This window comes from Monodon monoceros, unplaced genomic scaffold, assembly GCF_005190385.1.
Source record: "Monodon monoceros isolate NGI ecotype Baffin Bay Population unplaced genomic scaffold, NGI_Narwhal_1 Super_Scaffold_11, whole genome shotgun sequence".
In the NCBI taxonomy this organism is placed as follows: domain Eukaryota; kingdom Metazoa; phylum Chordata; class Mammalia; order Artiodactyla; family Monodontidae; genus Monodon; species Monodon monoceros.
In genome coordinates, this window is record NW_021703767.1 from 71,900,408 (window position 1) to 71,912,843 (window position 12,436).

The window sequence follows — 12,436 nt, forward strand, 5'->3', positions numbered from 1 at the left end:
CAATGTCTGTCCTTGGAGTGAAAAGGGAAAGGGACAGACCTGAGAGACAGTATGAGTCCCCAAGGCCTCCTGGGGGCTGGAGTCAGTAAGTCTCACATGAATTTTCAGAAAAGTTTGGGTGTCCTGAAGGAATCAAGTCCTTCCTTGCCTCAGTGGGGAAACCTTGCTAGGGTCTTTGTATCCTACCCAGTGGCCATCCTCCCCAATACCTCCCCATCCCTGCTATTTTTTCCTCATTAACAGAATCTAAATCCAAATATTGTTCGAGCATTGGGCAGCTGTGTACTTCAGGGGACTCTGGGTCTACCCACCCCCTTAGTCACAAGGGTGGTGAATCTTGATTAGACCAAACCAATCACAGTAATTTTATTATTGTTGCCATTATCATTGGTTTAGGAATTGGCAGGTGGCAGAATTCTGTCCTATGAAATGTGAGAGGAGATTTACTGTGGGGCTTCTGAGAAAACATTTTTTTAAACTTGTGATAAAATATACATAACATAAAATTTACCATTTTTGGTTGGGGGGTTGGGTGAAATGGGTGAAGGTAGTCAAAAAGTACAGACTTCTAGTTATAATAATAAGTCCTGGGGATGTAATGTACAGCATGGTGACTATATTTAATAACACTGTATTGTATATTTGAAAGTTGCTAAGAGACTTGATTTTAAAAGTTTTCATCACAGGAAAAAAATTGTAACTGTGTGTGGAGATGAACATTAACTACACTTACAATGGTGATCATCATGTACTGCATACATGTATAGAATCATTACGTTGTATACCTGAAACTAATACAATGTTATATGGCAATTATATCTCAATTTAAAAATGTTACCATTTTTGACCATTTTAAGTGTACAGTTCTGTGACATTAAGAACATACACACTGTTGTCCAAACATTACCACCATTTCCATCTCCAGAACTTTTTCATCTTCCCCAGCTGAAAGTCTGTACCTATTAAATACCAACTTCACATTCTCCCCTCTCCTCAGCCCCTGAAACCACCATTCCACTTTCTGTCTCTGTGAATTTGGCTATTCTAACTCCTCACATAAGGGGAATTGTGTCTTCTTGTGACTGGGAGAAGAGTTTTTCTGATGATAAAAAGCAACACATGGGGGAAAATGTTCTCTTCATCCCTCAATATTGTTGGATTTTCCTTCATATGATGCCAGGGACTGCAGCATCCAGCCTATTACGGCCGTGAGGGGAACCAGCCTCAGGGAGTAAGCCAGGGCAGCAGAGCAGAGAGAGGAAAAGAACCTGTCCCAAAGGAAAATAGTATGGAAGTTCCTCAAAAATTAAAAATAGAACTACTACTCTGATCCAGCAATCCCACTTCTGGGTATATATGTATATCTGAAGGAAATGAATACCGGGTATCGACGAGAGACCTGCACTCCCATGTTCACTGCAGCATTATTCACAATAGCCAAGATATGGAAACAAGCTAAGTGTCCAAGAAAGAAGAAAATTCTGATGTTTGCAACAACATGGATGGACCTTGAGGGCATTATGCTAGGTGAAATAAGTCAGACAGAGAAGGACAAATACTGCATGGTACCACTTATATGCGGACTCTAAATATAAAGTTAAATTCATAGAAACAGAGAGTAGAAAAGTGGTTGCCAGGGACTGGGGGGTGGAGGGTGGGGAATAGAAAGAGATTGGAAAAAGGGTAAAGTTTAAAAAAAGGAAGAAAGAAGCTGTCACTGAATTAACCTCCCCTAGAACTCTTTCATTGCTAATGTGCTTATGAGCATTAACAACTTTGCCTTATTGATTAAGCCTTTTATAGTTGGGGCTCTGTCCTTAAGGAGCTCAGCAAAGTGAAGGAGACTTTTTTTTTTTTTGCCACACTGTGCGGCATGTGGGATCTTAGTTCCCCCACCAGGGATCAAACCCGGGCCCCCTGCAGTAGAAGCGGAGAGTCGTAACCACTGGACAGCCAGGGAATTCCATGCACGAGACTTTATACATCAAGTTCTTTGCTGGGGTTTCTTCAGAAGCCCTTCATTTCTCTGGAGCTAACGTTAGTTTTCTGATGGGTAGACCTGTGGCCAGTACCTTGACAAGGAAATAGAGAAGGAAAGAAACAATGGTGGAAACTCTCACGTAACCTGGCATCTCTGTCCTCAGCGCACTCAGCATGAGCCATTGGGGGACCAGCCCCCAGCCTCTGGAAGAATGTTTAGAACAGGGTAAAGAGCAAATGGTTTGGCTCTGGGATCAGAGCCTGCCAATTCCACCCACCAGTGCTGTTTCCTTTAGGATACTGCCTGCCCATCCAGATCCAATACTTGTTCCCTTCTCCCTACTTGCACTGACCACCTCTTGTCTGTACAGACCTAAACAGAACCTGCTGATCATTCCTTTCTTGATTGCCTCTCTGCTATTTGGCCTGTTGTCTGCCCAATCTTTGAATTTCCTCTTCTCTTCTGCCAGGTTCACCTTCTGGACCCTCCTTGTCCCCTGTCATTTTGCTTTCCAAACTTTTTTTTTTTAACTAATGAACTTTATTTTTTAGAGCAGTTTTAGGTTCCCAGGCAAAAGAGCAGAAAGTACAGAGAGTTTTCATATATCCCTCCCCTCACACAGACTCACCCTCCCCCACAGTAGACATCCATGTACCACAGCGGTACATCTGTCACAAGTGATGAACCTACATTTTCACATCCTTATTATCCAAAGTCTCTAGTTTACGTTAGGGTTCACTCTAGGTGTTGTCCAGTCTATAGGTTTTGACAAATGCATAGTAATCTGTATCCACCATTGTAATATCATACAGAATAGTTGCACTGTGTGCTCTGCCTATTCATCTCTCCCTCCCCACAAGTCTCTGGCAGCCACTGATCTTTTCACTGTCTCCCTAGTTTTGCTTTTCCCAGAATGTCATATGGCCAGAATCACACAGTATGTAGCCTTTTCAGATTGGCTTCTTTTACTTAGTGATATGCATTTAATTTTCCTCCAAGTCTTTTCATGGCTTGATAGCTCATTCCTTTTCCTTTTTTTAAAAAAAAAACATTTTAAAATATTTATTTATTTTTGGCTGTGTTGGGTCTTCGTTGCTGCATGTGGGCTTTCTCTAGTTGTGGCAAGCGGGGGCTACTCTTCGTTGTGGTGCACGGGCTTCTCATTGCGGTGGCTTTTCTTGTTGCAGAGCACAGGCTCTAGGTGCACGGGCTTCAGTAGTTGCAGCTCGCAGGCTTTGTTGCTCCGCGGCATGTGGGATCTTCCCGGACCTGGGCTCGAACCCATGTCCCCTGTATTGGCAGGCGGATTCTTAACCACTGCACTGCCAGGGGAGTCCTGTTAGCTCATTTCTTTTTAGCACTGAATAATATTCCATTGCCTGAATGTACCACAGTTTCTTTATCCATTCACCTACTGAAGGAATCTTGAATGCTTCTAAGTTTTGGCAACTATGAATAAAGCTGCTATAAATACACATGTGTAGGTTTTTGTGTGGACATAAGTTTTCAATTTATTGAGTAAATACCAAGGATCTCGATTGCTGGATTGCATGGTAAGAGTATGTTTAGTTTGTAAGTGTCTTCCAAAGTGGCTGTACTATTTTGTATTTCTACCAGCAATGGAGTTAGAGTTCTTTTTGCTCTGCATTCTTGCCAGCATTCGGTGTTGTCATTGTTTTGGATTTTGGCCACTCTAATAAGTGTGTAGTGGTATCTCATTATTTTAATTTGTAATTCCCTAATGACAAATGATGTCGAGTATCTTTCATATGCTTACTTGCCGTCTGTGTATCTTCTTCTGTGAAATCTCTGTTCAAGTGTTTTGCCCTTTTAAAATCAGGTTGTTTTCTTATTGTTGAGTTTTAGGAGCTCTTTGTATATTTTGAATAATGGTACTTTATCAGTTGTATATTTTAAAAATATTTTCTTCCACAAACCTTTTTCATAGCAAAGCTGCAACCTAGATTTCTGCCTGCTTTCTGTTGCAGGGTACAGATCTTTGAAAGAACGAGGAACTCAAGACCTAAACAGCAGTGCCAAGAACTAAATAGTACTTTGGTCTGCTAAAACAAGCATCTGAGAAACAAGCTTCTAAAGCAGCAGCAGGTTTTTGTTGTTCATCCTAGAGCTGAATCAAGTACTAACAATTAAATACTTTGAGTACTATCTTTGAGTGCTGAACTCAAAGTACAGACAGTAAGAGAGTAATGTTATTTCTGACCCAGGGAAAAGATCCAGGAGTTTTTGCCAGAGATGAAGTTACCAGTAGTAAGTTTACTAATGGCCACCTTACCCTAAGAGTTCTTGTAAGAGTAGCACATGTGGATGGAAATAGGGCTTGTTAAAATGATACTTTGTCAGGGGGGCTGCCAACCTGGTTTATCCAACTTTTTTAGATTGCTCATAGTGCAACCTTCAGGAAAATGCATTCAGTCCAGATACTTACCTACACCAGTACATCAGAGGAAGGGGTTCTTTAACTTATGAATTTATAAAGACTACAAAAGGATTCATTGAGAATGTCTGAGCTCATATTCTTGAAAGAGAATTCCATACATTTCATTAGCTCCATCACCAGACTCAACCTTTCACCTGACCCAGTCATCATATAAAAGCAAAATTCAGACACAGTGCCAGTTCCAGGCGATCACTCCATTTGCTTGCAACCTGCTTGCATTGGTTTCCTTTTCCCTCATTTCTAGATTCCAGTTTCTAAAACCTGGCTTGGTGTCCTTCAGGCTAAACTGTCATTGGTCTCTGATCAGATTGGTACAAATTCTTGTTCTACCACTTCTTAACTCTGTGAGCTTGTGCAGATTACTTAATATCTCTCATCCCCCATTTCTGTATTTTAAAATGGGGGCCATCATCCAAAGGACTTTAGAGGGATTGAGCCTCAACTACCCACAGAGGGAACCTGTACTCTGTGTTGGCTATCTTCCCTTCTCTGTCTCACTTTCCTACTTCTGTACTATGGGTGCTTCCTGAAATTGTAACTGAGCAGGACGCTATGGGGCCTTTCTGGGACAGAACCCCTACACACACACATTTCCTCTGCCTGCCTATTATCTGTAGAAAAACTTTAGCCTCCTAGGCCTTCCCTGAGTTCCAATGAATAAATTTAATCAGAGAAGTGAGAAAATGCAGAGACAAAGGAAAACAGTCAAATAAGACAAGATAATAATAGTTTAGCCACTAAACAAAGTCAAGGACCTTTAGTTCCTCCTCAAGGACTATAGATAATATTCTAAGCCATATTCTTTGAGCTATTTTGCAGATACTGAAACGCTTGCCAGATGGAAGAAGTTAATTATATCCCGCCTACAAGCACGTAGACTCCAGACTAGTCAGAACCATAAGGTTGATGCTGTTGACTCCTGAGTACCTCACCACCAACCAATCGGAAGAATGTCCATGAGCTGATCACATAACCCACAACCCTCTCCTCAGGATGTATCCCCTTCTTTTCCAATATAATTTCTGAGTAAAACCTGGGAAGTCAGGAGTTTGTTCTTTGGGACGAGTCCACCTCTTCCCCAGGATTGCAAGCTTCCTCAGTAAAGCTGTCTTTCCTTTTACCCAACACTTGTCTCTCAGTATTGGATTCTTGAGTGATAAGTGGCTGAACCTGAGTTAGGTGACAGAATCATCTCACAGACTACATGCAATTCTCATCTCAGGTCCTACTCTGGGGTAAACCAAATTAAGACTTCACCCCTATATCTGTTTGACATTTCTTGTTCAAACATTAATCTCAAAGAATCTTAGCAGACCCCACTAGCTAGATTGGCTATTGACCCCCACTGTGTCTGTGTGATAGGCATGTTCATAGACAGTGGGGTTCTTACGGAAACTTCCATTAATGAACTGGTGAAAAACAAAAATGGTTTAGCTACTTCAAATCTCCTGATTTTTTTTTTTTGGCCACACCACATGGCATGTGGGATCTTAGCTCCCCGACCAGGGATCAAACCTGTGCCCCCTGCAGTGGAAGTGCGGAGTCTTAACCACTGGACTGCCAGGGAAGTCCCCCTGAATTTTTTTAAATTAATAAGGGTTTTAAAAACATCAAAGTGTCGGGGGCTTCCCTGGTGGCACAGTGGTTAACAATCCGCCTGCCAATGCAGGGGACATGGGTTCGAGCCCTGGTCTGGGAAGATCCCACATGCTGCAGAGCAACTAAGCCTGTGCACCACAACTACTGAGCCTGCACTCTAGAGCCCGCTCGCCACAACTACTGAGGTCACATGCCACAACTACTGAAGCCCACGTGCCTAGAGCCTGTGCTCCACAGCAAGAGAAGCCACCACAATGAGAAGCCTGCACACCACAACAAAGAGTGGCCCCCACTCGCCGCAACTAAAGAAAGTCCACGCGCAGAAAAAAGACCCAACACAGGCAAAAATAAATAAATAAATTTATATTAAAAAAAATCTAAGTGTAACATGCACACAGAAAGCTGTGTATTGTAAACCTGTGAAAATTAATAAAGGGAAACCTCACTAAAAATGGCATCAAGAGGCTAGGAGTGGAAGCTCTCATGCAGTACCACTCAAAGTCAACTACAGATCCCAACAGAAGAATCATCAACAGGAAAAAATCACCAATTACAGGCCCCAACAGGAAGAGGTGTATGTTGAGTATCCTACAAGAATTCGACTACCCCAGCAACTCAGCCAATGAGAAAGTGTCATCACCCTGAACCCTCACTTTTCTTCAGTGTGCTTTCATTCAAAACAACCTTTTCCAGCTTCCTCCATTTTCTCTATAAAATAACATTCCTCTCCTTTGTTTGTTGGACTTGCCTATGGTTTTTGCTGTGGCTTATTTGTCCTGAATTGCAACTCTCTGCTATTCCCAATTAAACCAATTTTTGCTGGTAAAATAACTGACTCTTTTATTTTTAAAATCAACAAGCTTGATGACTGTGATATTTTGATATAATAAGAAATACATATTTGGTCTTTGTCCTGGTTCTTGGCACAGAGCTTCTAAAACTCTTTATCACTTCCTAAGTGATAAGAGTACTAGGAACATCTCTTGTTATAATTGTTTTTTCTCCCTGGATCCTAAAACAGGTGAAAGAAGCATCTTTTATTATAATATTTGGTTTTATCCCCAGTTGCTGAAATACCTACAGAGTGATAAAGGTGAAAGGAGTGTCCTTTGTTATTCATAACAAGCCACTTTCAAAACACCTGAGTTTATGTTAGTGAGGCAATTTTTATATTTTATTTATTTTTAATTTCTTTTTTTTTTGCAAATTCAAAGCAATAAAATTTGGTATCCTTTAATCCATTAGATCACATATCCCTGACAATCTGTACAATGTTTCTATTTTTTTGTTTTATTTTTTTATACAGCAAGTTCTTATTAGTCATCAATTTTATACACATCAGTATATACATGTCAATCCCAATCGCCCAATTCATCACACCAGCACCACCACCGCCCCACCACTTTCCCCCCTTGGTGTCCATATGTTTGTTCTCTATGTCTGTGTCTCTATTTCTGCCCTGCAAACTGGTTCATCTGTACCATTTTCCTAGGTTCCACATATATGCGTTAATACATGATGTTTTTCTCTTTCTGACTTACTTCACTCTGTATGACAGTCTCTAGATCCATCCACGTCTCTACAAATGACCCAATTTCGTTCCTTTTTATGGCTGAGTAATATTCCATTGTATATATGTACCACATCTTCTATATCCATTTCTCTGTCGATGGGCATTTAGGTTGCTTCCATGTCTTGGCTGTCGTAAACAGTGCTACAATGAACATTGAGGTGCATGTGTCTTTTTGAATTATGGTTTTCTCTGGGTATATGCCCAGTAGTGGAATTGCTGGATCATATAGTAATTCTACTTTTAGTTTTTTAAGGAACCTCCATGCTGTTCTCCATAGTGGCTGTATCAATTTACATTCCCACCAGCAGTGCAAGAGGGTTCCCTTTTCTCCACACCCTCTCCAGCATTTATTGTGTGTAGATTTGCTGATGATGCCCATTCTAACTGGTGTGTGATACCTCACTGTAGTTTTGATTTGCATTTCTCTAATAATTAGTGATGTTGAGCAGCTTTTCATGTGCCACTTGGCCATCTGTATGTCTTCTTTGGAGAAATGTCTATTTAGATCCTCTGCCCATTTTTGGATTGGGTTGTTTGTTTTTTAATATTGAGCTCCTTGAACTGTTTATACATTTTGGAGATTAATCCTTTGTCCATTGATTCGTTTGCAAATATTTTCTCCCATTCTGAGGGTTGTCTTTTTGTCTTGTTTGTAGTTTCCTTTGCTTTGCAAAACCTTCTAAGTTTCATTAAGTCCCATTTGTTTATTTTTGTTTTTATTTCCATTACTCTAGGAGGTGGATCAAAAAAGATCTTGCTGGGATTTATGTCAAAGACTGTTCTTCTTATGTTTTCCTCTAAGAGTTTTATAGTGTCCGGTCTTAAGTTTAGGTCTCTAATCCATTTTGAGTCTATTTTTGTGTATGGTGTTAGGGTGTATTTTGATTTCATTCTTTTACATGTAGCTGTCCAGTGTTCCCAGCACCATTTGCTGAAGAGACTGTCTTTTCTCCGTTGTATATCCTTGCCTCCTTTGTCATAGATTAGCTGACCATAGGTGCATGGGTTTATCTCTGGGCTTTCTATCTTGTTCCATTGATCTGTATTTCCGTTTTTGTGCCAGTACCATATTGTTTTGATTACTGTAGCTTTGTAGTATAGTCTGAAGTCAGAGAGTCTGATTCCTCCAGCTCCGTTTTTTTCCCTCAAGACTGCTTTGGCTATTCAGGGTCTTTTGTGTCACCATACAAATTTTAAGATTTTTTGTTCTAGTTCTGTAAAAAATGCCATTGGTAATTTCATAGGGATTGCACTGAATCTGTAGATTGCTTTGGGTAGTATAGTCATTTTCACAATATTGATTCTTCCAATGCAAGAACATGGTATATCTCTCCATCTGTTGGTATCATCTTTAATTTCTTTCATCAGTGTCTTATAGCTTTCTGCATATAGGTCTTTTGTCTCCCTAGGTAAGTTTATTCCTAGGTATTCTTTTTGTTGCAATGGTAAATGTGAGGGATTCCTTAATTTCTCTTTCAGAGTTTTCATCATTGTTATATAGGAATGCAAGAGATTTCTGTGCATTAATTTTGTATCTTGCAACTTTACCACATTCGGTGATTAGCTCTAGTAGTTTTCTGGTGGCATCTTTAGGATTCTCTATGTATAGTAACATGTCATCTGCAAACAGTGACAGTTTTACTTCTTTTCCAATTTGTATTCCTTTTATTTCTTTTTCTTCTCTGATTGCCATGGCTAGGACTTCCAAAACTATGTTGAATAATAGTGGTGAGAGTGGACATCCTTGTCTCGTTCCTGATCTTAGAGAAAATGCTTTCAGTTTTTCACCATTGTGAATGATGTTTGCTGTGGGTTTGTCGTATATGGCCTTTCTTATGTTGAGGTAGGTTCCCTCTATGCCCACTTTCTGGAGAGTTTTTATCATAAATGGGTGTTGAATTTTGTCAAAAGCTTTTTCTGCATCTATTGAGATGATCATATGGTTTTTATTCTTCAATTTGTTAATACAGTGTATCACATGGATTGATTTGAGTATACTGAAGAATCCTTGCATCCCTGGGATAAATCCTACTTGGTCATGGTGTATGATCCTTTTAATGTGTTGGTGGATTCTGTTTGCTAGTATTTTGTTGAGGATTTTTGCATCTATATTCATGAGTGATATTGGTCTGTAATTTTCTTTTTTTGTAGTATATTTGTCTGGTTTTGGTATCAGGGTGATGGTCGCCTCATAGAATTAGTTTGGGAGTGTTCCTGCCTCCACAGTTTTTTGTAAGAGTTTGAGAAGGATGGGTGTTAGCTCTTCTCTAAATGTTTGATAGAATTCACCTGTGAAGCCATCCAGTCCTGGACTTTTGTTTGTTGGAAGATTTTTAATCACAGTTTCAATTTCATTACTTGTGATTGGTCTGTTCATATTTTCTATTTCTTCCTGGTTCAGTCTTGGAAGGTAATACCTTTGGAAGAATTTGTCCATTTCTTCCAGGTTGTCCATTTTATTGGCATAGGGTTGCTTGTAGTAATCTCTTAGGATGCTTTGTATTTCTGCAGTGTCTGTTGTAACTTCTCCTTTTTCATTTTTAATTGTATTGATTTGAGTCCTCTCCCTCTTTTTCGTGATGAGTCTGGGTAATGGTTTATCAATTTTGTTTATCTTCTCAAAGAACCAGCTTTTAGTTTTATTGATCTTTGCTATTGTTTTCTTTGTTTCTATTTCATTTATTTCTGCTCTGATTTTATGATTTCTTTCCTTCTGCTAACTTTGGGTTTTGTTTGTTCTTCTTTCTCTGGTTCCTTTAGTTGTAAGGTTAGATATTTTATTTGAGATTTTTCTTATTTCTTGAGGTAGGCTTGTATAGCTATAAACTTCCCTCTTAGAACTGCTTTTGCTGCATCCCATAGTTTTTGGATTGTTGTGTTTTCAGTGTCATTTGTCTCTAGGTATTTTCTGATTTCCTCTTTGATTTCTTCAGTGATCTCTTGGTTATTTAGTAACGTATTGTTTAGCCTCCATGTGTTTGTCTTTTTTACATTTTTTTCCCTGTACTTCATTTCTAATCTCAGAGCATTGTGGTCAGAAAAGATGTTTGATTTGATTTCAATTTTCTTAAATTTACTGTGGCTTGATTTGTGACCCAAGATGTGATCTATCCTGGAGAATGTTCCATTCCCACTTGAGAAGAAAGTGTAACCTGCTGTTTTTGGATGGAATGTCCTATAAATATCAATTAAATCTACCTGGTCTATTGAGTCATTTAAAGCTTGTGTCTCCTTATTAATTTTCTGTCTGGATGATGTGTCCATTGGAGTAAGTGAAGTGTTAAAGTCCCCACTATTATTGTGTTACTGTCAATTTCCTCTTGTATAGCTGTTAGCAGTTGCCTTATGTATTGAGGTGCTCCTATGTTGGGTGCATAAATATTTACAATTGTTATATCTTCTTCTTGGATTGTTCCCTTGATCATTATGTAGTGTCCTTCCTTGTCTCTTGTAACATTCTTTATTTTAAAGTCTATTTTATCTGATATGAGTATTGCTACTCCAGCTTTCTTTTGATTCCCATTTGCATGGAATATCTTTTTCCATGCCCTCACTTTCAGTCTGTATGTGTTCCTAGGTCTGAAGTGGGTCTCTTGTAGACAGCATGTATATGGGTCTTGTTTTTGTATCCATTCAGCAAGCCTGTGTCTTTTGGTTGGAGCATTTAATCCATTCACGTTTAAGGTAATTATCGATATATATGTTCCTATGACCATTTTCTTAATTGTTTTGGGTTTGTTTTTGTAAGTCCTTTTCTTTTGTATTTCCTACTTAGAGAAGTTCCTTTAGCATTTGTTGTAGAGGTGGTTTGGTGGTGCTGAATTCTCTTAGCTTTTGCTTGTCTGTAAAGCTTTTGATTTCTCCATCAAATCTGAATGAGGTCCTTGCAGGGTAGAGTCATCTTGGTTGTAGGTTTTTCCCTTTCATCACTTTAAATATGTCATGCCAGTCCCTTCTGGCTTGTAGAGTTTCTGCTGAGAAATCATCTGTTAACCTTATGGGAGTTCCCTTGTATGTTATTTGTCATTTTTCCTTTGCTGCTTTCAGTAATTTTTCTTTGTCTTTAATTTTTGCCAATTTGATTACTATGTGTCTCAGTGTGTTTCTCCTTGGGTTTCTCCTGCCTGGGACTCTCTGCACTTCCTCCACTTGGGTGGCTATTTCCTTTCCCATGTTAGGGAATTTTTTGACTATTAATCTCTTCAAATATTGTCTCGGGTTGTTTCTCTCTCTCCTCCTTCTGGGACCCCTATAATGCAAATGTTGTCGAGTTTAGTGTTTTCCCAGAGGTCTCTTAGGCTGTCTTCATTTCTTTTCATTCTTTTTTCTTTATTCTGTTCAGCAGCAGTGAATTCCACCATTCTGTCTTCCAGGTCACTTATCCATTCTTCTGCCTCAGTTATTCTGCTATTGATTCCTTCTAGTGTATTTTTCATTTCAGTTATTGTATTCATCTCTGTTTATTTGTGCTTTAATTCTTCTAGCTCTTTGTTAAACATTTCTTGCATCTTCTCAATCTTTGCCTCCATTCTTTTTCCAAGGTCCTGGATCATCTTCAGTATCATTATTCTGAATTCTTTTTCTGGAAGGTTGCCTATCTCCACTTCATTTAGTTGTTTTTTTGGGGTTTTATCTTGTTCCTTCATCTGGTACATAGCCCTTTTCATCTTGTCTGTCTTTCTGTGAATTTGGTTTTTGTTCCACAGGCTGCAGGATTGTAGTTCTTCTTCTGCTGTCTGCCCTCTGTGTGGAAGCTTTTAAATTTGATGGAGTCCCACTGTGTTTTCTTTTGTTGTTTGTGGTTTTGGTCCAAAAAACCATTGTG